The following is a 25,954-nucleotide window of genomic DNA, read 5'->3' on the forward strand; positions in this document are numbered from 1 at the left end:
TATAGCTCTCAGGGAACATTTTTCCCTGAAGGAAGCTACCACCTCTCCCCCAAATGTATGAGTTTTGGTCTCCCAAAGTACACGTGACACTTTTTTTCTCCTTTTCTCTCCCCAAATCAGCACACCTGCTGGCAGCCAGGATGGAGGAGAAACGTTGGGGACCAGGAGGAGATGTGCAAAGCAGGCACTGGTGAAGCTCTTGGGGCAACTTGGCTCTCCCCTTACCCACTGGTAGAAATCCAGAGGTGTAAATGTGTGCACCTAAGGAAGCAATGGGAAGGTAATGCTGAGCCTCCTCTATTTAGGACAAGTACATCTCCAGGGTGGGATTTTCACTGCTGAGCCTCAGCGAGCTGCCAAGATGCCCACTGGAGGCACAGAGCGAGGAGCTGCTTGTGCCTGCGTGTGCCAGCAAGGAAACTCGACACGAAGCCAGCTGCTGGATGGGGAGGAGAAAAAAGAGTTATGGAAGGGATATTGTCAATGCTAATAGCCAGTTCAATGCAATTATAACCCTTGGGCATACAGCCTTTGGCCTACCAGGAGGTAATGCATTTCTGGGATTTCATCCTAATCCCTAACGTTTATTATCACACATCGTGCTCGTCCATGGGCACAGCCCAGCACCCTACAGCTCCACGGCTCTTTCCACAGAAAGACTGTTCACAGAGAGTGAATAAAAAAAATATGATGTAGTACCAGCTTTACAGGGTTGGCTCGCTGGCACAGAGTAGGAGGAAGCCTTCAAACCCCAGCACTCATTACGAGCCGTACATCCGCGGCTGTTGTGCGTAATAGTCTGTTCCTAATGAAGCTTGAACTGGAGCCAGTGAAATCGTACAAATGTAAGGGAGAGGGGGAAAAAAACAGGCCTGGTGCTTTAAGTCTGTGTTAAATCTTGCCTGCTGAATGGCTGTTAAATATTACAGGTCACTTTGCACCTGTGGGTGATGAGAGGCAACAACGCTGCACCTGCTGCATTTCATGGTCAGGCCCAGCATGCCGGGCATCTAAGTGGTACAGGCTGCAAAATATATCTCTAGATGTGTTGTTAGACATGATCAGCACCGTATGAAATTCTTCAATGGTTTTGCACAGCCTGTTGAGCCCCTGTAATGAGGAGGAGGAGGAGGAGCACTTACACAAACCTGCAGTTTATGAATGTGCCGTTTGTACGCTAAACTTGCCTGCTATTTATTGGGCTGGATCTGGCAGCTCAGAGTGAGCTGGAAACAGCAAATCACTTAGTACATTGCCTCCGAAACTAAGCTAAATAAGACTCTAGGGAACAAGGCAGTCCATGGTCATTGCCTCCATCGTATTCTTTACTCTCAACATGTTTTTTCCCTTGGTTTACATTACAGTGGGGCTACAGAAACATCTGCTCCAGACTTTAACTGTATCAGCTTCCTGATAGAGATGCTCTGGTTTTATTCTCTTTTAATTTTTCAAAATTTTCAAATTTCAGAATTTTCAAAATTTTAATTTTTCTTCTCTGAACATAAGTGGAAAGAAAGATGCAATGCTGTCAGAGGTTTGAGTGGAGAGAGAATATTTTTTATAGGGCTGCTCACCTAGTCCTGTACAGGCTCTGCCTGCACAGCTTTTTCAGTGACTTTGCCAGGCATTTTATCCAACTCCCGGGTAATCAGTGGCCTTGCTCTTAGTAGTTACCAACCCTCATTAAGCACCACCTCACACTTGAAGGGTCTGGAGGGGGCTCAGAGCAATTCCCTGCGGTTGTACCCACAAACAGCAGCATTTGGGGGAACGGAGCTGCACGGGGTCTTGCACTGCCATCAGCTTCTGATACCAGCAGCACTGTGAGGGTGAGGTGCACAAGCCCCGTGTTTACTCACGTCCGTGTGCTCATCAGGTGAGGAGCAGTGCCGTGCATAATCTTCTGTGACAAACAGATTTTCCCCAGGAATCTCATAAAGGACTTGGAAAGGACATTTATGGCTTCATAAAGCACTTTGCTAACGACTTGCTTTACCACTGCTAAATCAACTGAAATCATTTAGCACTGTCCTCTTGTAACTTTCCACATTTGGTCTACAGGGGAAAAAAAAAAAAAAAAAAGAGTGCTGACATTTGCAAAATACATCTCAACCCATATTAGATGGTGTTAATTAAAATGACTTGCCGGGTAATGAGCTACAAGGAAAAAAAAAGAAATCAATCAGAGGCTTAGTGCAATTAAAGCCAGCTAGCCCAGCTCTGCGCCGGTGTGGTAGCACCAATGCTCCTGGCATGGGGCAGTTTGGAGCTGAGCCTGCATGGCTTCCTTCATCATGGGCATCCCATCCAGAACTCCTGCATCCCTGCAGCACGATGGGCTATGATGGGGCTTGTCGTGCAACTGAGAGCTCTGGTGGGTGCTCTCACCCATGCCAAGGGGCAGCAAAGGCTTCTGCAGCCCTCCCCTTCCAGCATTCCTCACCCTGTCCCCGAAAGCAGAGCATTTCCATCATTGCTGGAGCCTGAACACCATGCACAGAGCCTGCACGTGGTGCTGAGCCTGGTGCTGCCCCTCCTCACCTGCCTTCACCCACAGCCAGCATCTCAAGACCTGCCTTCAATCAATACCAGTGGATAAGTCTAAGAACAAGAAAAAAGGCAAGGGGAATAGGGAGGAAAATCCAACAATATGAAGGAAATGGGCTATTTCTTCCTGAAAAAGATGCCTTTCGGGTGGTTGGGTCATGGTGCAAATTAATAGTGTGCTGGGACATTGTTGCAGGCACTCTGTGTATTCGGAAACTGAATTACCAAATGAGATGTGACCTGTCCCCAAAGAGGGGAATTTCAGTGCTGTGGAGGGAAGCTTCGCTGTATTGTCTCTGAGCATTTTGCAGCTTCTGCTCCCAAATTCACGTAAACATCTGCCTTAGCTTAAGTGCTTCCTTAACACCGGCGTTTGCAGAGCGGGGGCCGACTGCAGGAAGTTCAATCCAAGGCTTCTGCTGCTACAGCTCTTATTAAGTGTCAGAACTAAATGGGCAAAACTTGCTCTTAAAAGGAGCCCAGCTGACAGCAGTGTGAAGAGTGCTTTGTATTCATCTTCCAAACAGGTACTTTCAGGCGAGCAGCACTAAAACCTCTCTGCTTGGCCCAGCCCAGGCGCTGCTGTCCTGCAGGATGATACGCCAAGACAGGGAGGAAGCTGAGTCCTGCAGGCGTGCCACCACGTCTATATAGCAAGCAATAAATAACCATAATGGGCCCTTTCCACTGCTTCTCTCTTGAGGCTGTCACCCAAGTCACCAAACTGTGGATTTGCATTTACCATTTTAACCATTTCTACAAAAAGTGAGGAAGGAGTTAAAATTGAACAGAAGAAGCAGTTTTCTCCCCTCTCTAGCTCTCCTCACCCCCTGTGTGTTCAGTCACAGCCCAGAACCATAAAATCACAGAATGGCTTGGGACGGGAGGAACCTTAAATATCCTCTACTTTCACCCCCCTGCCAGGGACAGGAACCAGCACATTTCCAATTTTTAAATAAAGAAGTTATCACTGCACAAGTGTCTGGGTACTTTTCTGCTCTTACCCCTTGTTCTATCCTCCCTGGTCAATTTTCATCCACACAATAGGAGCCAGGGCAGAGCAGACCTTGACCAGAGCAGGAGGAGCACCTTCTGCTGCAGGGCCAGAGCAGTGCTCTCCTCCCAGCTTGCTCCTGCTCCCGTTACTCTGCCTCTAAAAACGAGGCACAGCTGGGATGGCTCTGCCAGAGAAGCCCTGGGTGAGCCTCGATCAGGAAGCCTTTCTCCTGCTCACACACGTGGCAAAGGGGAGTAGAAAATTCCTACTTGTCACCAGCAGCAAGGCAGGCGCAATCAGGAGGAGCCAGGATTTCAGCTGTCAGCAACAAATGGCATCGTGGCACGGATCCTTCACTTCATAACCTGGACCCAGATAAATGGTAAGCACTGCCAGAAAGATCCGAGCAAAGGCAACTCTCCGGCCAGCCAGACCAGAAGAGAACTTTATTTATTCCAGCAAAGCCCCTGGTGACCATCAGAAGGACGGTCACATATGCACTTCAGATTTAATTTCCCTAAATGATGCATTGTTAGGAGGGATGGGAGCTGTGGAAGCGCCCTGGTGAGTCTGTTTGTAGTGATACACCAAAGGCAGCTCCGAGATGTCATAGCTGTGATACGGCACTTCAGAGGACAGGGCGGATCATCGATCCAGATTTAGACCCGTGTAAAAAGCAGATCGTGTGCACGCAGTTATGAAAACCCCTCCACCTCCCTGCCAACAGCGATGAATTACCCTGCATGTCCCCAGCGAGGGACTGGAGTGCCAGCCATCACCCTGGGGAAGGCAGAGCCAGGGAGACATGTCAGATACAGATCAGGGGCAAAGCAGAGGGGATTTTATAAATCAAGGGGGATGTAGCCGAGCTGGGATGAATTGTTTAGATGAAGCTGAGCACAGGGCTGGGAGAGCACCAAGTGTCCCTGTCACAGACAGCCCAGGAGGGATGTGCCCCCCCCGCAGCATCACAGCGCTGTGCTTGCTCTTCACACCTCGGGAAGACTGAAGCATCTCCCCCACACGTTCACAGCCAGCAAAAAATGTTCACATTCTCTTAAAGGAAGACTTCAGGCAAACAAATGGGAGTATAAGCGATTCATCACTGTCTGAAAATGATTCTCTTTGATTTGTGAAGCTCTCAAAGGGTAAAACACAGAAATGGGCATGCTTGGTCACACCTGAGGTGCTTTCAGAATAGCTCTCTCCTTGGGGATGTGTGTTCATTTTTAATTATCTGTGCTGAGAGGGTACATTTGGGTAACTGCAAGAGAGATGGGAGGGTATGTATATATAAACCCCTTCTTTTCAGAATGAATTTTTACAGAAACCAGGCCAAGTGCACACCATCACCCTTGTTTCCAGACTTGAGAGACTCCAGATCCAGCACAGGGACATTTGCTAAGGGAAGATGGGAGCTCCTGGCTCGCAGCAGCCACTGCAAGAGGCACCAGGCAGACTCCACTACCTCTTCTTCCTTACCATCAACTAATTCTGTCCAGGAGGGCGATGCAGCTCTCCATCCCTCCATAGCACTGGGCACCAGTGTTGGGAGCAGCATGCAACCAGCACTGTGAGAAGGGTGGAAAAAAAAATATCATTTTCTTTCCTGTAAACTTAGCAGGACTCTCTTTAGGAAAAAGTAAATATAAAATTGCCCATGTCATTAAAAAAAAAGATGTATGGCTTAAAGAAATCATCAGGGGTACAGGCACCAGAGAAGCCTGTTGCCTTCTGAAAACACTTATCAGCATCTTTGTCAGAAGGAAACCTTTATTCTCTTCCTTGATAAACTACCATGGATGATGGAATGCAGAAATAAATGATGAATGAAATGCCTTAATTAAATACAAACTGAGAGCAACTTGGGGCATTGTATTTTAATTCAGTCCTTTGACAGCACTTCATAAGCCTTAGGACAACAGCTCATATTTAGTAATGCAGATGAGCTGCTGCACTGGCAACCTTCACCCCCCAACAGGAAAGATGGGAGAGCTGAAAGCTATGGAAAAAACACTTCCCAGGGCCAAGTGGAATTAGCCTTTTTTTTTTTTTAATTGGAAAAATAAAATAAATGTTGGGGTAATCAGTTTCCCCAGGACTCAAGAGGCAAAGTCCTGCAAGAACCCTGGGATTCCCAAGGAGCTGCTGGAGCAGCCCACTGAGACCATGGCAGAGGAAACTCCATCACCCTGGGAGGAAGCATTCCCATGGTCTGGGAGCATAGGATGTGGGAGGAAAAAAAACCAAAAAAACACACTGCAGTGCATGAGGTGCTGCCAGAGGAGGGACTTGCCCGAGCATCACGGACCTGGCTGAAAGGCAGGAGTATGAGCAGAAGGAGGTCACAAAGGCTTAGGGTGACAAAACCCATTACAATTCTAGGAAGCGTCTTTTTAAGCAATTTCAGAGCCTTGCTATGTTCCACCCCAAGCACCAAACCTATACTTCTGGGATTAACTCGGAGAATAGCTTCTCAACCAGTGCTGGCATTGCCTACTATTAACACGTAGGGGCCAATTAAATGATCGGTGCAGTCAGATTGCAAATGCCTCTCACAAAGCAATATTTCACCTTCAGTCCCCATCATAGTGCAGTGCAAAAAAAAAAAAAAAAAATAAAGAACAGAAAAAGCATCCCCTCTGTGGGCTGCTTCTTCTTTTCTCTCTCTGCTAGTCCTTCCAGATCTAATAAACAGGGCTAATAGACAGCTACATCCAAAGATTTACTGCATTTAAGCCCGACATGAGGATCTGGAGATGTAGCCCTTAAGCGCTGATTTGTATTCAGCACGAGACGTTAGCTCAGGGAGCAGAGCCAAACTCAGTGCTGAAATTCCTGCTTTCACAGTGGAAGACTTAAAAGGCTACGAGCACAATGTCATCAGAGAAGGTTTGAACTCGTTCACGAGTTTTTTAATAAGACTCTCAAGCTCCCCGTTTGGGTTACGGGAGGATTTATGGGTTTAGAGAAGAGCGCTTCTCAAGATGTTTTATCAGAAGTTCCAACAGGAAGGGAATAACTCCAGGGGAGACAAACGACAGCACCAGGGCTGGTGACAGGAGCTGGCTCCCACAGCTGGGTGTGCTCCCACCACAGTCCCCTCGGGGGCCTGAACAAGACCCCTCTTTCCCAGAAAGGGTAACGGAGCAGGAGGCTCATCTACAACCCATGTTGTGTTCATTTGCCTCCAATATTTCAAGCCTATAGGCACTACAAGGAACCTAGAAACATTCCCAATCATTTTTTCCTCGAATATATTTGGAAAAAGAGCCTCCAGGATCTCACAGATTTGGGGCTGATACAAAAAGCAGGATCTGATGCCCTGCAGAAGGGCAGATCCGTTCACATCCTGATGTGAGCACATCTCCTGCATCCTCTGCGGAGGCACCGCTGTGCCCATCACTGCTGGCAGCCAGGGCAGCCTCACTGCTCATCTCTGGTGGACAAAATGACAGCTCCATCGTCACTATTAATCAGCTCATTAATGAAGGCTTGGAAAACCAGTCCTGGAGATGGGGGGAAGGGAAAGGCAGGGGGGAAAAAATGGATGAGATCAGCAAACTAATCCATCTCTAAGATTTTTTTTTTTTTAAAGCTTTTGACTATAGATTTCTTCCTTCCACACAGTCTGCCAGAGCAGGGAGGGGGGACATGTGCAGTTAAACAAATCAATTGATGAATTTTCTCCATGACATTCAAGGGCTGAGTCCTGGGCTAATCGTAAAAAGGCACTGCCAGAGGATTTTAATAAATCCCCTTAATTAAGTGATATGTTTTAGAATTAAATTATGATGAAAACTATAAATCCTTTCCCAATGAATGGAGCTCAGTGTGCACAGAAGGAGTAGGGCATCCCTCTTCTTTTATCTTCCTGTTTTCCCCCTCCTTAATACAACAGGATTCAAACAATTAATTATCAAACAATACAGGAAGCCATGTCATTTATCACCCTGCAATCCAGCCTTTTAAGAAGTGAGATTTAACCTTGCACTAACTAATCCTGTGCTGGCAGAACAGTTTAAGGCTTTTTTTTTTTTTCCTCTTTCCTTCCCTTCCTTGCTGAAGGACTCCAGGGCTAGTGCCCTCAGCTTGCCAATGCCCCTTTGGGAATCTTGTCCCTGTGCTTCATCTGCAATGTGGTGCTCAGCCAGCCAGCCCCAAGGAGACACAAGCAGAGGCAGAATTTTCTCCACTTGGTGCTCACAGCAAGCACAGGGAGCTGCTTTTGTGCATAAGGAGTTAATACAAGGAGAGCTACAATAAGATGGGATAAAGTACTTGGGTCACTTGTCCCTGACCCCAAGGGACTGGGCCTGTACACCTCATTGATAGTGTGGTGTAAATGCCTGAAGTAACTAGGAAAATAAAACTAACATTCACACTTTTAAGGAAAAGGTACAGCATTGAAGAGGCTTTCAGGGTAGGGCATAACTGCATTATCTGAGCATTCCCTAGGCTCCCAACCTTAGATGCTATCGCGCTGGGGAAACTTGGTGTGCTAGCCCTAAGGAACACCACGGAGCGTGGAGTGGAGTGGAGACACCACGGCTAGGCTCTGTAATCAGGTGGGGCCTCGATTGTTCTTGTGCACAAAGCTGCACTTTTTGCCACCCTAAGCCAAAGACCTGTCATGTTTTGACAAATGCTGTACCCTAGTGTACTTTTTGCTCATTATAATATCATTATAATACCAAAACACACCTCCATCCCAAAAGCTACCCGCCTCCAAGGTGCGACCACCCCTCACTGAGCATGCGCCCTGAATTTCTCGGAGCCTATTACTTTAAACGGAGACGGGAAAACTTTACACCAATCATAACTAAGATATGCTTGACTAGAGCCACTCAAGCTCCACCTAAAAGATAGAAAATAATATAAATTGGCCCAAGAGAGAGGGGATGTTAGGGAAGATACCATTGTCAGGGGAGATACCATCCCAAGGACATACAACATCCTTAGGACCTCCTGACTCCTGGGATCAGTCGACGGGCTGAGCCTCTCTTCCCCCCCCATTGGGACGCCTTTGGGTGAGATCTGAATATTTGCTTATAAATCTCTATAGAGTCTTTGATCCTTTTAACGCGTTTATTTCTAGGCTGCGCACCTGTAACACCTAGAACCCACACCTAGAACCCACACCTAGAACCCACACCTAGAACCCACACCTAGAACCCACACCTAGAACCCACACCTAGAACCCACACCTAGAACCCACACCTAGAACCCACACCTAGAACCCACACCTAGAACCCACACCTAGAACCCACACCTAGAACCCACACCTAGAACCCACACCTAGAACCCACACCTAGAACCCACACCTAGAACCCACACCTAGAACCCACACCTAGAACCCACACCTAGAACCCACACCTAGAACCCACACCTAGAACCCACACCTAGAACCCACACCTAGAACCCACACCTAGAACCCACACCTAGAACCCACACCTAGAACCCACACCTAGAACCCACACCTAGAACCCACACCTAGAACCCACACCTAGAACCCACACCTAGAACCCCCACCTAGAACCCACACCTAGAACCCACACCTAGAACCCCCACCTAGAACCCACACCTAGAACCCCCACCTAGAACCCACACCTAGAACCCCCACCTAGAACCCCCACCTAGAACCCCCACCTAGAACCCCCACCTAGAACCCCTGTGTATTTCATGCATACTAGCTTGCTTTTGCAGATAGTCACTATCACCGGCAATCCAAAAGAACCTGATTATCTGTTGCTGTAATAAACCATACTTGATTGCATTGTGATAGCTCTCATTAATGCAACTAGGGTGAGGGTGGTTATCCGTGATAGTTCAGTGTTCTGAATCTCACCGGACCCCCAGGTGGTTATTACGTTTTTGGTGAATGTCCGAACGGGCCCCCAGTTTTGGTGAATGTCCGACTGGTTCAGTACTCTGAATCCAACCGGGCCCGTAACGGTTAATCAGCTACACCCCTTTAACGCGACAGATAGTCACAGCCAGCAATGGCACCAAGCCCAGCTCCAGCAGAACCAGCTTGGTGTCCTCCTACCCTCGCAGGGACCCCTGGTCACACAGATGGTGCTTGCCTGCAGCTCTGCAGCACACAGCTTCAAAAAATGAGAAGCATCCCTGTGGGACTGAGCCCAGCATCTTGCAGCATCACACAGGGCAGGTAAGATGCTGTTGGTGGGGCAAGAGAGATCCCAGTCTGACCCCCTGACCAGGGCAGAGGCATTTATAGCTGTAGATTGGCATTAAGGGGTGGGAGGATGCATTAAGAAGGGGCTGGTGGGCAGAGGAGAATTACAGCAGGACCCAGAGGAGGAAAGGGATGGGTCACAGCACTCTCCCCATGCTTCTGTGCTGATGACTGCTGGGGCTGTTTCTTAAGAGCTGGTTTGTCTCCTGCACTGAGCACAGCGCTCCTACAATTCAGTACAGGGACACCTTGACCCAGGACAGCTGAGAGCAGAGAAGAATAGAGAGAAGTGAAAGAAAACAGTTCTGGAGAGGGGAAAAAAGCACATATAGCACCAAGCACAAAGCTTTACCTGCACAATGGGTTGCTTCATCTGTAGCAGTTCTGTTATACAATGCAAGAGCTGCCATAATGCAGTGCAGGGAGAGTCAATATGAACTGGAGAGAAACTTCACAGGAGAGATTGCTCCCCAAGACACAGCCTTGTCACAGCTGATGCAAACAGAGGCTCTTTGTTAGCATATTTACCTTGCTCCACGATCATTTACTTGCTGCATAAATAGAACTGTTCATTTTCTTCTCCCAGCCAGCTCTTCTCCTCCGTGGGGATATCAGTGCAAATAGCTCAGGGTATCAGGCCAATGTAATATCCTTTTCCAACAAGGCTGCTGGTAATTGCAGGAAGAAAAGGAGAAGGCGAAAAAAAAAATCAGTTGTAATAACTGCTGAAAAGTTGCAATTAAAGCAAAGAAAATATGCAGAAGGAATAATACAATACCATGAAAATAAAGTAACTAAAAATAGGAACTTCCTTGATATTAGCTTATCTGTAGCTGTAGTAGGAGCAGTGCCCTGCTGCTATTTCTGTAACCTACAGGAGCTACACCAAGAACAACAGCAGCACTCAGCACACAGCCATTGCTTTCCCTTTTCAATACTGCTCCATTGCTGAGCAATTTACCTCCAAACCAAGCAGCACAGCAGCCAGTTGAATTTTTCCGATTAATCTCCTTCTGAAAGAGAAATATCTCAGGGTCAATAAATTCACAAGAGTTCTCCGCGTTCATCTGAAAATACCTGTTGTTCGATAAAAACCTGAATATCAACAGGATTTATCAGTTTCCAAATGCTACCAGCACTAAACCTTTTGGCTTACCTCAACTTCAAAGCATCCACAGGGGAACTTGTCACCCCCTCAGTCTGCAAGGAGCAAGGGGGGAGCAGCTGCTGGCATTTTATGGGGCAAAAGCAATCAGGAGCTTCACCTGGTGAAGGCCTTCATTTACTACCACCTGTCTCTGGATCTACCCTCTCAAATCCTGGTAAATACAGCAAGTCTGAGTACTTTCTAGGGTCTCCTACCCTGAAAACATTTTCTGGGGGCTTATCATTAACTTCGCCACAAACACCACAGGTTACAGAGCAGAGGTCCCGTGCACAGGGACATTCAAAAGTGTCACCTTGAGTGGCGTGCACACACATTACCTCTGCACCCCTTTGGGCCCGTGCTTCTGGCAGATGCAAAAATCCCCTTTAATCATGAGAAATGTTAAAGTGAGAGAAAGAAGAACAATATCTGCTGTTCATCCATCCCCTAGTGAAACAGAGACTCAAAAATTTCCCGATTCAAACTCTCTTGAAAGATGGCAGCTGGTGAATTGTAACTTGCTGCTGGTAAAACACAATCATTTTCAATAATTAATACACAAGATGCCTTTAAGAAAAGCAGAGGTCTCGTGGAGTGGAAGGTGCAATTATGGTTTCATTAAAGATTGATTGCGTGTGTGGCCATTCATTTGAATAATGGCTCTGCTGACACCTTAAATGGAATGATAAATGAGGGTTGGTGTACTGCTGTGACTTGATACACAACTTGGCTCATGGCTGCTGGTGAGGAACAGCAGCATCTCTCCAGCCCCAAAGGTCACCTGAAATATTAAAGAGCTGAAGATCAAGTAACAATGAATAAGGTTGAACAGAATGTTACGGTGACAGGAGTGGAATTAATTGGGTGATAATTGTCCTACATTTCGGCCTTTATTTTTAGTTTATTTTTCTTATGAAAAGAACCCAAAGGCACGGCCCCGCTTGGCAGCGAAAAGCGGTGAGCTCAACACCAGCTGCAGCAGAACAGTTTCTCTGCTCAGGGGGAAAGCAAGGTGCCCCCGGCGAGTTTCAGGGGCCATCTGGGAGAGGGGCTTCCTAAATCCCAGCACTGGGCTTGCTGGGATGCTCATCATTCCCATCCCAGCCCTAAAAGAAGCCTGGAGAGCAATGCTCGCTGAGAGCACCCCTATTGTCACCCTTAGTGTTTGTGCCTAAGATAAAAGTGTGGTTTCCATGAAGTTTTTCTCCAGCTGCTTGGCTGGGGAGGGCAGAGGGGGTGGGAGCGTTCCCCTCTTCTCCTTGGCAGGGCAGGGGCAGACCGAGGCCACCGTCCCTCTGCAGGCAGCGATGCTTGCAGGGCAGGAGTTACAGGAAGAGCAAACACATGTTGGAAGCAAATGCCTTAATTATATTCATGATCGGTTTTGCCCTAGTCTGCAGCACTGAGGAGACCCCCTTCTATCAAAGTCAATTAAATGGATGCTATTCTACTAAAACCTAGCAATAAAACAAGGGCTGTACATATCCATTAAACTGCAGTACATATCCATTAAACTCGCTTTTGCTGCTGCAGTTCATTTACTGCCAGGTTTTGGACTTGATTCTGATCTCATTTACGTGGGTTTTACCCTGGTGTAATAGCAGAGACTTCTCAAAGTCAGTCCGGCTGATTTACTCCAGCCTGGTAGAGATATTGACACAGTTACAAAGGGATGAGGCAGATACTTTCATTTCAAAGACCTGCAAATAATCTTTGAGCATCAATAAACCCCAGAGATTAATGGTCTGCTAAGCAGCCAGGTTGCCCTACACACACTCACACGCACACACACATCTAAATGCAACTCCTAAAATAAATTTATCCTGGAGACAAGAAAGCTTTCTCCGTGACCATCCCAGCAGGATCTGTGCCAACGATGTCCCCTGACTTCATGTCCCTTTTGTCCCCTCGGGTCCTGGGGACAAAAGCAGGGGGCTGCCCTGGTGCTGGGTGGGCTCTGAGGGCCCAGCCAACCCAAAGCAGGCCGTGATTCCACGTTTCTAACCTTTTTTTTTTTTTCTTTTTTCTCTCTTTTATATGAAAAGTGGTTGAATGCCTGCTTGTGTCAGGGGGTGTAATGCCCTTATGGCCAGGACTGACTTTCTGTTTTAACAGACACCAAGAGCATCCTTGGATTTTAAACCCTGCTGTCATTTTCTATAAATTTATCTTTTATATTCATGCTGGTCCTTTTAAAATAAACCTTCAGAGAAGCATCTTCAGCTCCTTCCCTTAAATCTCCGTCCACCCCTGGCCTCTCGTGGTGCCCCTGCACAGGGATGATGTGCTCCTGTCTTATCCCCAGGACCCCTCACACTGACATCACTGGGGGGGCACCTGCACCTCTGCCAGGCATAGCACTCTGCATCCAGAATAAAGCAATGTGATCGGGGTGAAATTTAACATTTCATGGCTGCTTTTTGTATTTCAAAGTGCTTGAAGGCAATCCGCTCATGCAGTGCAGCCCAGAAGCTGAAGACGTGGTGGTGAAGTTATCAGCACTTTAAAGACGCCTTTGCTTTCTTGAGGTTTCCTTAAGAAGTCTCACGGTCGTTTTCTTACAGGGGGCTGAAGATAACAGGGAAGTGGCAGCACGTGTGGAAAAGGGAAAGGAGAAATCCGTGTTTGCCTGTAGGCAGAGCATCAGGGAGGTCAGGCAGGCAGGGTGGCTCCTTCGCAGACATCCACTCAGGTTAAAAGCTTGAGTCCCAGTGACTTTCGCACAAAGTCAGGAAGATGCCTTTGAAAATACGAGGCACGCATCCCAGAGCATCAGCAGCTCTGTCCCCATCTGCCTTTAGCCTCTGTGGTTCTCACTGCCCTGCTCTGAGCAGCCGGAGATGCACAAAGGACATGCACAAGGGGAGACAGAAAACCAAGGACGTCCTGGTTCGGGATGATGTGCTGGGTGCACCTTTGGGGTGACCCCCACTTATGGCTTTTATCTTGCCTTAAAAGCAGCTGCAAGCACAAAGCTATAAAGCTTCATGGCAATAAGCAGGGATGTAATGAACTTGACAAAAAAAAAAAAAAAAAAAGAAAGGAAAGGAAAAGGTCACCACGTCCTTGTCTATTAACGTGGCCCTGCAGAAAGACCCAGTGACTAATTAAAACTGTGGGCTTCGCAGCCAGGAATACTAATCTTTATATCTGCACCGGCCTTAATTATCTGCCTCTGCGTGCTTCTTCATGAAGTGGGAAAACAACCCATATTCAATCTAATTGGCTTAATTTTTATAACTGTGTTCCCCCCTGAGAACCATTTCTAAAACAATTTGGACCATTCTTTCAATACCCTTTCCTTATCTCCTTATGATCGTCTCATTCACTCTAATTTGGAAAGAGGCCCATGAAAGACAGAAAGGATAAAAAAAAAGAAAAAAAAGCCTTTTTTGCTTTACACAGTGCCCAATGTGAATTTTCTGACAGCCAAACTTTGAGTTACTTCTGGCTCTGTTAAAGACAAAAGGAAAATAAAGAAGGTGAGAGCTCTGAGATTTATGGCATCCTATGAAGGCTCTGCACATCGTGATTTACACAGCCACAGCAGCGGGTTGAGTCTGGAGAGAAAAATGTGTGGGACTCTATGATTTATGAACACCCACCTGGCATTTTCAGAACTCTCAGGCAGCAAACTATCAGGTCAATAATTCTATAAGCGATCAGCACTGGGCACTAGGTCAGCCACCAGACCCATTACAAACACCTTTGTGCCCATTTATTTGCTTGTTTAAACCTCCTTAACACCAGTACTCAGCGAGGACACGCTCCAGGCCATCAGCATCTGGATGCTCCTGCAGGTTTTCAGGCATGGCTCAAATCCTGCTGTCGTGGCCAGCTGCACTGGGCCATCAGGCCAAGGCTTTATTTTGGCCCTTTCACCTATTGGGGTTGAAGACTTCATGGCCCCAGCCCTGGGATTCACCAGATGCCCCAGCGGGCACGAGGCAGGGATGTAGATATGGATAAACAGCAGATAAACAGCAGAGGGAAAGAATAATTTGGTGTGCCAGGCATGGGAGCTGGGGAAGGTTCCCAGTGGTGGCAGGCAGTGGGGAGCTGATGGAGAGGAGCAGGGAGGAAGGCTGACCCCGATGATGGAGACAGGTGAGATGCTGAAGGACAGGGAGGGAGAAGAGCCTTTGGTGGCTGCTCCCCTCCGTTGTGGCTCTTGTCAGCACCTGTTAGCACAAGTTTCCGGACTGTTAGCGCACTAATGAAGTTTTTAGTAATGTGTTAACCTTTCCTCAGCCCTCCACTCTGGCAAATCACACCGCTTCTTTGGGTGGGTGGAAAGGGCTGCCCTGGGGCGATGTGGTGCTTCCAGCTGGTGCAGCCACACGTGCAGCAGAGGAAGGAGATTTGGCTCCAAAACCAAACCTGCCTGAACCCCCCCGAGCTCCCTGCAGCTCCTGGCACCGCTCCCTCCGCAGGAGAATCTGCTTTGCTACTTGTGCTATTTTACGGCTGGCATTTATTTGTTGTTTGGCGGATTTGAGTTTTCCATAAGCAGACATGGCTGCTTAGAAATTCAGCAGGGATAAGAGATGCCTCGTAGGTGCCAAAAAGGAAATATCAGCAGATGCTACGCACAGACTGAAGGTGCCACCGAGCTTCCTTTGGCTCCCGTGCTGCTCAGGAAGCACATCGCCTTCCCTCGCTCCCAAACTCTGTTTAGTGAATGAAACTCATTTTCTCGTACGATATTTCGCAGAGCTTCCACCACTTACTGGCCGAGGATGGGCACTAAGACAAAAAACTCTCTCCCTCCATCTGTGGGAAAAATAGCTTTGGGTAAAATTGATTCCTCCACTCCTCAAATTGTTTCACTTCAATGTCACACAGGTGGCTCCTCCAGCCTCGTCTGACACACCCTCAGTTCAGACACACAGAGCAGATGATTACATGTGATTTCCTCAATCCTGGCATTGCTGCACCAATCCTGGTTCAGAGACATCTGCTGCAAAGGGCCGAGCTGCCACCTGAGCACTGGCCATGCCACGGGACCAGGGAATGCAGCAGTGGCCCTGGCTTGGTGCCTCTCCTAAACTCCCCTAATTTCATTTTTCTTGCTGTGATTTATGACACGAGGAGAAAGGCGCTGCTCGAGCTATTTCTGAGGAAGGCACTGGGGGGTTGCCGGCAGCTTCGCACTTTGCACTGAGTGGAAAGAGAAAAGCAAAGCTGAAAGGGGAAAGCGGCTGCAGCAAACGGAGAGCTCCACGGAAAGCATGGGCATGGAAACTTCGCACCCAGGGGCTGAGAGCTGTGGATGGCAAAGAAAGTGCTCCTCTTTCCCTGCCTGCCTGCCAGCCGAAATTATTCATCACAAACGAGCAGGCAGTCACAAGGCTGCGTTTCTTTGGTATTTAAGCATATGGGCAGAGGCTCCATCACATAAATGAGCCTCAGCAGATTCAGGAGAACAGCTAAAGCCCAGGTCTGGACAGGGACAGGAAACTTCCCCATCTCTGGGGAGCCTGGAGCCTTCTCCCCTCTGCATGACCCACAGGGACGGGCATGAAGCAGAGCCCATCACACACAGGGGCACAGCCCGGGCTCGCTGCTGGCCCAGCCGAGGGATGCTGGGCACCACGGGGACCTGGTGTTCTGGACATCAGCAAAAGCATTCACAAGTAAAGCCGACACAAATTGAAAGAGATGTTTATCCCCTGTGGCATCCCACACAAGCCCCATCACAGCCGGGCCTCCTGAACGTCCTCCTGATTGATGAATATCGACCAGGAGGTGATTCGCCTCCCAACGCTCTGATTTTTGAAGCCTGCCTCTGAAAACAGAGGGATGCACGTGCACGAGCCTGTGCTGCTCGCCTCCTCCTGCATCACCCGTGTCCCAGAGATGAGCCCGGTACAAAGGCAGTGCTGCAGAAACGGGGCTGATCCTGCACTCAGGATTTGAGCCTCGCCTGGTGCAATGGGACCCGGCACCGCAGCAGGCAGTAGGGCATCGGGGTTCTGCAGCAGCTGGGGAGAGGGCTCAGGCTTCGGTTTTATCGAGTGCAGTCAAGACAGCTTCTTCACACGATCCTCTCTATAAATCATCCATACAGCACCTATAAATCTCATCAGTCAAAGGCGGCAATACTCGATGATTTATTTTTACAGCTGGCTGAAAAATTTCCTCCAAAGCACCCCTTCTAGGAGAAAATGGCTTTTTAACAACGTGGAGATCTGCTGAAGTTTCTCACTTTGAAAAGTTTCCCATCCAGAAACGAGCAGTTTCTGGAGATTTCTGGAATTTTGAATAATGAAAGGGAAATTGAATATTTTGTTTTAGGTGTTCTGCCCCTTCCCTACAAGAAAAGGGATGAATATTTTTCAATCCTGTGTCAATTTATATTAGTGGTTCTATTTAGGCTCTACCATGTAGGGGATGCATTACAGGGCTTCTGTAGCTTTATGAGACACAGAAAGATCGCTGACCCGGGGAGAGTACAGCCAGGCCTGAAATAAAATGGATGAATTGGGAGAAAACGAGACAAAGGGAACAGGGTGCAAAAGCCGCAGAATTAGAGAGGGTGAAAGACTGGGACATGAACCTCCCTGTGCCCTTGACCCCATCACTTAAACCCACGCTCTTTGCAGGTGCTGTGAGCAGAGGTAAGGCTGCTGCTCCCACCTGCCCCCAGTTCATTTTTGCTCTTGTAGCTTTGGGTTTTGGTTCCTTGCCCCTGCCCTGGCCCCTGCACTCAGCCAAACCTTTAGGGCTGCTGTGGTGCACGACACCAGTCACCACATCACGAGATCGCTGCTGCTTCCCACCTTCGTTTGATTTTCAGGCTTGATTACCAAACTCATATTTCATCCAGATAATTTACGGTGTCTTGGCTGCAAGCAAATGGGCAGTTTATTATCTGCAATTGGCCTTTGCAGCAGGGTGGTGTCTGTTCTTGTACCGCTGGGCTTGAGCTCGGGGCTTTTTACCTCGGAATGGTATTTCTAAGCCCTTTCCCAGGCGAGGCGAGATAGTGAGTTTGTTATTGATAGAATTTCCATTTAAATTGAGGACGTTGCTCAGCGCAACACGTGTACCAGTTAAACGAGACTCCTCCAGCAAAAAGCAGAAAATTATATGATGGGGAAAAAAAAAAAATGTCGGGAAGGGGAGGGAGGAAGGGAGAAATCACAAAACCTAATGTGAAATCCAGCCGGATATATGTCTGCAATAAAGCATCTAGATCTTAATAAGGCTGTGGGTAAAGCTCGGATTACACTCCCAGCTCTCTATGCTATCTGCTAGTCAGCAGCTGCTTCTCTTGAAAGCTCCTTTCTCTGCTTGCCAATCCGATTAGCTCTCTAGAAAATTAGAAACAAAACAGCACAAAATCTTTCGCTTTTAGAAAATAAATAGAAAGGCAGCCATGAGAAGGGGGGTGGATCGGCCCCTGAAAAGTCTTTTCAAGTGGGTAATGACATGGGACAGACATTTCAGGTGGTTTTCTTTTTCATCTCAGATTTTAATTTACTCTGTAATTAAAGGGAGGGATGCAGGGAAGAAGAGGAAAATGCTTTCCAAGGGGCTCTGCCCGTCCTTTCCAGCCGCTTCCCCAGGCACCCAGGGCTGCACCTCCTCCTGCAGGGCCCCACAGTGCCAGCTCTGAGCCTCTTACCAGCAGGTTAAGGGGGTCCTGGTGCCCCTCACTTGGTCGGAGCCACAAGGGCTCTGCTCCTAAGCTAAAATGCACAAAGCCCTGGATAACAGACGGGTTTCTAGCCAGGAGGACTGGGCTAGAAAATCCCAGTCTGATTGCTCTTCTCCCCCAGCCCCCAGCTGCTTTCTACTGCTAATCAGAAGAAAAATGCTGTGCAATGAACCCATGCAAGCAGCATTAATCCCTGCAAAAAGGGGAAACCATCCTGCAGTGTCCCAGGAAATGCACCCAGGCTCAAGCCCCCTGCATGGTGCAGGCAAAGCTGTGCCCGCTCTGAGTGCTGGGGATGGAGAGGTGACACCGGGGCCGTGAGCTGCTCTCCAGGACTGATGTGCTGAGCCCTGCTCCTGGCTGCTCTGCTCCTCCCCGCAGCACAGGATCCACATGATGAGCTCCTTTTTTTTTTTTTTTTTTTGCCATTTGCAGGGTCACCTCCAAGTCTAAACCACAGGTGTGAAGTAATCAGCTCCATATTGTACGTTGGCGGTTGCTACGGGGGAAGAAATGATTAATTTATCACCCATTCCAAGATCTGAAGAAAGAAAGATAGGAAGGGAAAGAGAGAAAGAAGGAAAAGAGAAAAAAAAAAAAAAAGAAAAAAGAAACAGCCCCAAATAATTCTGCCTGAGCTGCACGGCAACATTATTTATGGTCCAAAACTTCCACAGCACTCTGAATGTAAAGCAGGAACCCCAGCATTGATAAGATTGTGCCCTGATCGGAGGGCAGAGGCATCTGAGGGAGGGAAATAATGGCATATTTTCAAGTAGCCGGGGAGATTGCAAAAGGATTTTAATTCCAGAGATGCTGAACAAATTGCAGGTGAGACTCCATGAGAATAAATAGTGTCTGGTCATAGATCAGCACAACTTGATTTTCTCCCCCTTACGGCAAAGCGCTATCAATCTTTAGAGGGGAGGGAGGGAAAAAAATCAAGGCGGCAAATGAATTATTCCTCAGACCTTTCTCCTCACGCGGGAGGAACAGGAAAACCTTGTGCTCTGCAACGTGTGACCCCGAGGAGACGGGGATGCTCCACGGCACAAACCCCGGGGCAGCAAACCGGCTTCATACAGCCTCGTGGCGTGCCGGCTGGAAAGGGCGATGCTGCAGTAGGTGGTGTGTGTGGGCTCCCCGTTACTTCATCTACAGCACTGAACACAAATATTTTGTTCCCGGAGCGTCGTTGACCTTATTAACAAGATCTAATAGCAAATAGCTGGCTTTCAACCAAGGGTCTCAAATCCTTGTGGAAACATTTATTTAATTAGACACCACACCACGCAGCAATAAGGATGGCTGCGTGTTGCCATACACCAAATGGAAAAAATAGAGGAAAAAGGGAGAAAAATAAGAAGAGGTGAGTTGTACACCTCCTTCAGTCGTACTAAAAACACCCATGCACTTCTTGGAGTTCTCCAGGCCCTGGGGAAACGCTCATTAATCCTTGGTGGGTTTCTATGTGGTGGGTAGAAGAAAGGCCGGGAGTATTTCTGGGCCATTTTCTGACCTGTTTCAGGGTGTACATTTGAGCCCCACTTTTATTCCCCCAGCAGACCGGTGTCCCTTGCAGCAATCCAGCATCTCGGGGCAGGAGGCAGCGGCACCAGGGCTGTTCTGCACGGGCTCAGAGATGCCATCCATTACCCACAGGGGTTTCTGTAGGGCCGCTGTTGTGAGCAGGCGATGGGGAGCACCAGCAGAGCCATCTCAGGCTGATGTCACCCTGCGGGGGCCCTGCCTGGTGAAATCCCTCCTGGCACGTAATAAACGCGGCAGTAGCGCTGCTGATAGGAGAGCGATTAGCTCAGCATAAAACCCATAAGGATCGGAGATGAGAGAGGCTATTTGGGGCTGAATGGCTTTTCCAAAGGCATATTTCATCCCCAGAGCACTGAGGCTGCGGGCTACACCGTGCATTTTCTTTGCTCCTCGGACATCAGCAAAGGACAACTGCGAGGCTCCCAGGGCTCCGAAGCACCCGGGGCTGCAGGAGCAAGGGATGGGGGCTGCTGCAGCAGGCTGTGCTCGGGGACAGACCTTCCTGCCCAAAACCACATTAATTAATGCTCATTAGCAATATCAGACTGATTAGCAGCTACGTTGTGCAAAACCGCTCATGGTCCGGGTGTGTTGCTTTGCTGGGCAGGCAGGCTTCGGCAGGTGAAGCAGCCAAAATACAGAGCTGGAGAGAAGCGGGGAGGGAGGGGAAGAAGAGAGATTTACATACAACTTGCATTTGTCTCTCCTTGGTGTTTCCTTCTGAAGAAACTTGGAGCGGGGATTAAGTTTTACACATTCTGCCTGCTCTGCTAATGCCCTTCAGCAAGGTTAATCTTTGCATGGTGCAGGTTTGAAAATTAAATCCACGGCGGTGTACAAACTTCCCGGGTCGTTTGATTCAGTTTCTTTCATTTGCCACCAAAATGATCTATGCGTGTCGAATTCACAAACGCTTCCTTTCAGAGCAAATAATTCACAAACAGGCGCTCCCCTCCGTGCTTCTCCCCATCTCTCCCTGTTGCGTGTCTTAATTAATGCTTCAGGTCCGGCAGCTTTTTGATTTCTGTTTCAACAGGGTCTCTGATCAGCCTGCCTGAAAGGCAAACCACAAGAAAGGACGTTCGTTTTTTGGGTGGCTGCTCCCACTTTCTCCTGAAAGCATCGCCCCCGTGGCAAGGATCTGTCCTGCAGCAGGGACTCTCCAGCTCTCGGTGAGATGGGGCCTCAGGAGCAGCCCAGCACCTGGGACCATGACTTGGCCACTCTAAGGGATGTCCCCATGGTCACACAGGTTGTTAGGACCAGCATGATGCTCGCCCAGCACAGTTACACCATCGCCCACCCTGGGGTGTTAGGGAAGGGTCCCCTCGGGTGCAGCCCCCGGCTTTGCCCTAGAGGAATGGAGACAACACAAAATCCACAGAGCCAAGGAGCAGCTGGAGAAAAAGCCCAGCCCAGTGCTGAAAATTTCCTGTGAAGACGAACGTCTCATTGTCAAATTAACATACTAATAATTAGCCAGCACCAGAACGCAGTGTCCCAGCGCAGGGCCCGACGATGGCACATTTGCTCTCCGCGTTCGGCTGCGACGAGCCGTGATTCAGGGGTGCCTCTGAGCGTGACAGCCTGTGCTGTACAAGATGTAATTTTAGCGCTTCAGAGCCCTCTTAGTTATGCATCTCCTAAAAAAACAGAAGTGTGTTGGCTTCTCTCTGAATAAGAAAAACCAGCTCCTTCTTTAGGGTTTTCATGCGTTTGATTTCTTTGGGGTGTTTAGTTTTGCTCCGAGCTATTTGAGAAAACCCATTAAATACAAGCATATATTGCTAAGTTTTGTTTGCTGGGAAGGTAGAAGCGCACAGGGCCTGTCTGAACTATTGAGTTTGTGCCTCTGGAGAACATCACTTCACTGCCACAATGCCCCAGGATGAAAAAATCTGCAGCCAGAAGTTACGAGGAATAAATGAACCAGCGATAGGTGCCATAAATAAAACCACAGCGCATTAACACTCCCCCCACTTTGGGGATCAAAAGCAAAATAGCTCTCAGTGTTGTGACACGGGGAAAATCCAGCGAGAGCCCCAAACCCAGCAGCTTGATTACAAGCCCAGCAAAGGCACTGGGACTGGAGCTCTCCTTGCATTTACACGCGTACAAGGGTTGTGTTCAAGGGGGCTGCAATGCCCCCCAGCTGGAAGCACTGGTGGAGGGATGGGTCAAGAATAAATTCCTTCCAAGGCTGCTCTGTGGTCTCTAATGCCAGGAGCACCTCCTGATTGGATTCAGACCTTGGATCAATCCTTGAAAGGCTCCAAAGCTCAGTTGTTTTGTGCCACTGTAACAGCAGGAGAGCAGCAGCGGTGGAACAGCTGCTGCAGATGCTGAGAGCAGCAGCCCAGGCTGGCTTCAAAGGCTGCCAAGCAGCGAAGTCACTCGTGCCTTAAAGTAAGAAAAATAGATGGGAAGGACAGAAGAAAGGAAAACGAAGCAGAAGGCCCCACTGCAGTGATGATTTATGGATAGTTACACGTGGAGGCACAGATTAAGGATAACCAGTAACTGCTCCCTGATTCCAAGGCACACAAAGGTTGGAAAAAAGTCTAGAGGACTTTCCGGACATCTGAAACCCCCAAGGGTCTGTCCTGCTCAGGTCACCTGCAGGAAAACTAAGATAATTGGGAAGCTGCACGTCTGGTGGAGTGCTTGCTGGAAGGAAAACCAGCAGCGAGCTTGCAGCGGCACAGTTCCCATGCCAGGTGTGAAAGGGGAGGGCAGACCTTCAACCTGCACTGAATCGGCTTCGCTGGAGACCGCAGCTTAATTTACAGGTAGCAGAGAACTGCCAGGAGGCCTCTCCAGCTCTCTTGCCCCTTCTCACAGCAAGCCACGGAGAGGTTTTTATATATATATTATTATTATTTTTTCCCCTGGAGCTGTGAGTCAATTCATTTGATTGAGATGTTAATAAAAAAGCAGCTAAACCAGGCCTAGCTGGGGAGAAGATGCTGGACAAAAAGCAGCTGAGCACTGAAAATAATCCTAGTTTGCCTTTTACAGCACTAAAGCCACGCTCTAGCCCAACACTTTGCATTCACTTTGTGCTAGAGCTTATTCCTCTCTCCTTCTAGTGACTGCCTCCCACTTCCCCTTGCTGTTTCGCTCTTTCCAGGAGAGCTTTAGTCGCACTAAGGAAGCCCAACACTTGGTATAAAACACACATTCACAGGTTTTCTTCTGGGTTGGTTGCCCAAACTCACCCAGACCACAGGGAATAAATCCCCAGGATCTGCTCTCTAAATTTAACCCTAGCCAACGCTTCTGTTTTAGCCCTTTTTATTTTTACCAGTCTCATGCAGACGTGGTATTTAGGGAGCTGGGAGGAGCATCGCTTCCAGGGATAATAATAGAGCACGGCACATTGCAACCAAAAGCTGTCACGTCGTGCAACGAGCAAATGGGACGTGAGCATGGAGTGAACATGGAGTGAGCATGGTGTGAGCACGGCGTGTCCTAGCCCCATGCAGATGGGACCAACACGAGCACCCGGTGTGCTGCAGCACCTGCCTCGTGCCACCACCCCCGTCCCTGTCCCCATCCCATTCACGCTTTACCTTAGGAAGCAGCCTGGGAGCAAACGTACGCATCCTCTCTCCTGGGTCAGCCTGGGTAGCTGAAGGGGAAAGCTCTTCGGGTCTCACACAGAGTTAAGCCCCAGCTCTCTGGGGACAGCGAGGGCACAAAGCAGCCCCCAGCAGTGCTGGTTTCTGTTTGCACTGATGGGATCAAATGTGCAGAGCAGGGTGAGGAGAACCTCAGAGCACGCAGAAAAACTGAACTGTCTTGGTGTTCCAACAACCTGCTGCTTTCTGGTGCGGATTGTCCCAAAATTACCTCCGTATTGCACTTGGCAGAGTTACTGCCCTGTAGCTCTCGCACCAGATCACGGGCTCTTTGTTGTAAGAAAAGAGGTGAAAACCCGCTGTGCCTTCCAGCACTGGCAGCTCCAGGAACAGTCAATCCTTCGCTCAGATCTCTGTTTTCTCCTAATAGCAGATCAAAGCTCCTCTCGGCAGCGAGACCCCAAGGCATTCATGAGAAATGTTTGCTGCAACCACAACAACCTGCTGTAAACCTCAACTAGCAATCAGACGAGGTGAGCGTCTCCTTGAAACACCATCAGGATTAAGTTAAATCTTTCTAGCCAGGTTTAAGAAATTCAAGCTATATATTTTATTATTATTATTATTATTATTACTTTTATTATTATTATTATTTATATTTACCCTAGCTGTGGTACCTCTGCATTTCTGGGGTCTGTTTGGATGGAGATTCGGCCGTAACATCCCACGGTTACCCAGACTCCTACAAGCTACTTTACAGGTAGGATAAAGAACTGCTGCTTATCTGAGCAGCTCTCTTAATCTGAGATTCACCACTAATTACAGCCAAGGATGAAGGGGGGGGGGGGCTGACAGGACACAGCGTGCCTGTGGGACACATTTCTCCTGTACGTACCTGCTGCACTGCAAACACCGAGCTTTTAAGGTGCTGTCTCCTGAACCTGTGAACCAGCAGCACCAGCCAAACGGTGTCTGCAGGAAGCACTGGAGAAGCAGACTAACACAAATCCAGTATCGTGGTGTTGACATAATGACGTGCCATTTCTTACAATGGTTTGCAGAGGAGCTGTCATCTTCATGTGCATCCCAGGAGCGATACCTGGAGAGGCAGGGCAAGGAGTGCCCCGTCCCATGTAACCCAGCAGCACCTGGAGGTGGAGGCAGGAATTCGGGGTTGAGAAGCTCCCCAGAAAGCTGCAGAAGTGGGGTTTGTTTCCTGAATTCACCTCGATGCACAGTCAGGCTCCTTGGATGTTGCTCCTGGGGTGGAGAACTGAAGAGTGGTGGCCTGGGGCCCTCATCCTGATCCCAGCAGCTGAAGTCCCTGGGTGATGTCTTTGCACAGCTGGGTTGATCCGAGTTTGTCACTGGGAAATAGGATTCCTGGAAGGTCTCTCTCGGATGCCTTTGCTTTCGTGTTTTATGGTGCGTAACCTTTCGGTGCTTTCACCGCTTCTCTGACGAACTCTTCACGTGCCACTGTGCAGAGGGGTCGTGGGGAAATCCCGCTGCAACCAACTCCAAGAAGACATTCACATCATGTTGGTTTAGGTGGAAACAGTAAACTTGATTTATTGAAAAAATCTATTACATTTATTCCTTTATTACACAGGTTTAAAATATTTAAAAATAGCTCTTATGGGCATTACACTTAAATTTTATGACATGTTTATTGGACTTTGAAGAAATGTACAATATGTCATTTGACAGTATATTTTAAAAAGGGCCTTATGTACTAAATTTTTTTTTTCCATAGGTTTTATTTTTCTTATCAACATTTGTTCAAGTCATATATTAAGGGAAGAGGGAAATAAAATTACACAAAAAGAATGTCTGCAAATACAAGCAGTAATTTTATTGCAATATACCGTAGCTAAGTGGTCTGGGGAAATCGGAACAGTTTGGAGCTCAGTACAATTACAACACTGTGGAATTCAACAGAGGATTTTTTTTTCTTAAAGCAAGGAAATAAAAGGAAAAAAAAAAAAAAAAAAGAAGAAAAAAGCTCCCTTGATGAAAATTCATCGTAACAGAATCACATGACCTAGACAGACGCACACGTGTGTACATACATTGATATATGGCTTATCTGTTGCAGAGAGGAACGTGCAACCTTTCCTGACCTTCCCACTGTTCCCGGACAAGGCTCTCGCCAAGGTGAGCAGCTGAATTCTGCGATACACGATCAGATGCTCAACTGCACTGCTTTGCTGCTGGAGTCTGCAGTTTTTAGGATAGCACCTTTTTCTTTTTTTTTTTTTTTCCCCCC

General features: G+C 48.2%; 1 long non-coding RNA gene across 2 annotated transcripts; it reads right to left on the minus strand.

Annotated features, from left to right (window-relative positions):
* Positions 1–4,073: 4,073 nt before the first annotated feature.
* On the minus strand, positions 4,074–10,987 carry LOC137842650 (uncharacterized). Of its 2 annotated transcripts, XR_011089135.1 has the most exons (5): positions 10,900–10,987; positions 10,705–10,756; positions 10,272–10,411; positions 6,833–7,053; positions 4,074–5,115 (listed from the first exon to the last, which is right to left on the minus strand). It is a non-coding gene; the product is annotated as an uncharacterized lncRNA (long non-coding RNA). The 2 variants fall into 2 exon arrangements; XR_011089134.1 differs by lacking the exon at positions 6,833–7,053 and having other exon boundaries at positions 4,347–5,115.
* Between the last annotated feature and the right edge of the window lie 14,967 nt (positions 10,988–25,954).

The sequence above is a fragment of the Anas acuta genome, chromosome 20 (assembly GCF_963932015.1).
Source record: "Anas acuta chromosome 20, bAnaAcu1.1, whole genome shotgun sequence".
In the NCBI taxonomy this organism is placed as follows: Eukaryota; Metazoa; Chordata; class Aves; order Anseriformes; family Anatidae; genus Anas; species Anas acuta.